We start from the raw sequence: 2,500 nt of genomic DNA, 5'->3' as shown, positions 1-2,500 counted from the left end.
ATCAGTCAGAAGTAAACTCAGGACAGGGAGAGAGGAAGAGAAAGAAGAAAGGAAGGAGACAGAAAGTAGGAGAGAGAGCGAGAGAGAGAAAGAGAGAGAGGAGTATTCTGATGAGGCTGGTTTGTAGGCTATGGCTGTGTGACCTAGTTAAAGGCGCTCCCTTTAAATAATACATTTACCAGGCAGAGAGATGAGAGAAGAAAACCCACAGCATACAGAACACATACACACTCACATTTTCACTGTTGTTCAGGACAAGCCCAAGACAGCGGTGGCGAGACGCATCATACACACAAACAAAAGCAGTCACCACCCCTCCTTTTCAATGGAGTTAGGACTGAATGAATAGTCTTTAGCCTGGGCTAGAGATGAAGGGGACATGAGAACACAAAGTCTGCAGCCTCAGTGGGCTGCAGAAAGAAGGCGCTGCAGATTTGACAGGCTGCAGACCTCTGGAGGCTGCAGACTGTTTGACCCTTGGAGATCAGAGTAGAGTAGGTGTGAGTGGGAAAGACAAGTCTGCACGCTGAGTCAAGTCACCTAGGTGACTTTGTGTCTGTCAGAGAGGAGAAAGCATGACTCAGAACACATTAGCCTCACTCTAACTGCCATTTCCACTTTTTTTATCGAATATCCTACGTACATCTACTTTGCTAGATTCCTTTGCTCTCCTTTCCTCTTCTCTCGCTTTTTTTTACGTTTCCCTCCTTTGCGTTGGACTTTTTCATACATTAGTCACATGAGTGTTACCTCTCTTTCTTTCCTTCCTCTCCATCTATTTCAATCACTCCGTCCTTCCGCTCACTCTTCTCACTACATCCGGCCAAATCTTTGTGTGGCCTTGCTTTCCCTCTCCTCTCTTTTGTGTCTTTGCAAGCAATTTAACAGAGAGAGAAGCAAACAAAGACAGCAAGTTGAAGAGAAAAGAGAAGAAGAAAGAAAAACGAGGAAATCATGACGAGGTATTAGGTGTCTTGAGAATGTATAGTATGTTGCCCTGTTCTTTCAAACCACTGTGTTGTCTGAGGTAGACCACTAGATAACTAGGTTCTTATTGAATCCACATGTACAATGTATGTTTCTTAATCAATCCAAAGGTCTTTCAATAGCCCCATACAGAGAACCAGAAGGGTTTTAATAAGATGGCGGCAGTATCCGGAGATGTATTTTGCCCTTGAATAGCTAAACCTTCCTGCATAGACAGTACATCAGCATCGTCCTTGTAATGAAATATTCAATTCAAGCATACAATTTCTAGCTGTCTTGGATCTATTATCTTTGTGACCATGATCAGTTAGCCCATGTGGGGCTCTGTCTGTCTGCCTGCCTGTCTGTCTGCAGGCCTGTTTGCCTACCTGCCTGTCTGTCTGTCTATTTATCTGTCTGAGGACTTTGGCTAGCCCCTCTGCTCCACTCTCTCTCACTCTCAGCTGCCAATCTAGAGGGAGACATGTCAATCTGCTGCAACATGCCTGTTCAGGACAGAGAGAGCAGCTTCTCACACCTCACACTGAGAGAGAATGGAGGGGAGTAAAAAGGGGGAGGGGAGAAGGGAAGGAGGAGTAGGACTAAGGGTAGTCAAGAGGGGGGAGTCAGGTGGCTGAACGGTGAGGCAATCGGGCTAGTAATCTGAAGGTTGTTGGATCGATTCCGCGCCGTGCCAAATGACATTGTGTCAAGGCACGGCGCAAGGAACTTGGGCAAGGCACTTCACCCTACTTGCCTCGGGGGGAATGTCCTTGTACTTACTGTAAGTCGCTCTGGATAAGAGCGTCTGCTAAATGGCTAAATGTAAATGTAAGAAGAAAAAGAAAATATCCACTGATCTGCCTCATTTGAACTGGCGCCCCCACGGTTTTCAGTTGGTTAGTGAGTACTGCATGCACAGTATGAGTTAATGAGTTTTAGTGACCCAGAGGCTAATGGACTGTTGGGTTCACAGTTGTTGTTGTTCTCCTGCACTCTTACCATACAACTGTGTAGACAGAGCCTGTCTGTTCATCCAACAGAGCGCTCATTGTTCTTGAACCTCCTCTGCCTACACCCTTCCAGAAAAACACGCACACACGCACACACACACTCGCCCCAAGGGGAGAAGGTGACAGTGATGGAGCTGTCTCAGGGCCTGTCTCTGTGCTAGCAGCAAGGTCAGGCCACAGGTGTCAAGCCACAGCTTCAAACAGAGGGCTACAGCCACAGCTCCTCTCTCGCACGGCCTCCACATCTCCTCCGGGGGACTCCCTTCCTCTCTTTTTGTCCCTCCCTTCTCCCCTTCATCTCTCTCTCTCCGTCGCTCTCTCTTTCTTTCCTGGGTTCCACTCCCTTCTTTTCTCGCCGCGCCTTTACTCCCTCCCTTTATGCCGCCCCTCTCGCTTTCTCACCCTCGTTCTCTCTCTTTCTTTCCCTCCCTCCATCACGGAGGAGGCTTGGGTTTCATGTCCTGCACGGGGCTAACACCGGGGGGAGACTTCAGGGGGATGCTGGAGCCGTGGTGAGGAGC

The sequence above is a fragment of the Hypomesus nipponensis genome, chromosome 6 (assembly GCF_054491055.1).
Source record: "Hypomesus nipponensis isolate SF chromosome 6, ASM5449105v1, whole genome shotgun sequence".
Taxonomy (NCBI): domain Eukaryota; kingdom Metazoa; phylum Chordata; class Actinopteri; order Osmeriformes; family Osmeridae; genus Hypomesus; species Hypomesus nipponensis.
The sequence above is the reverse complement of the archived record's forward strand: the minus strand, read 5'-3'. Positions refer to the sequence as shown.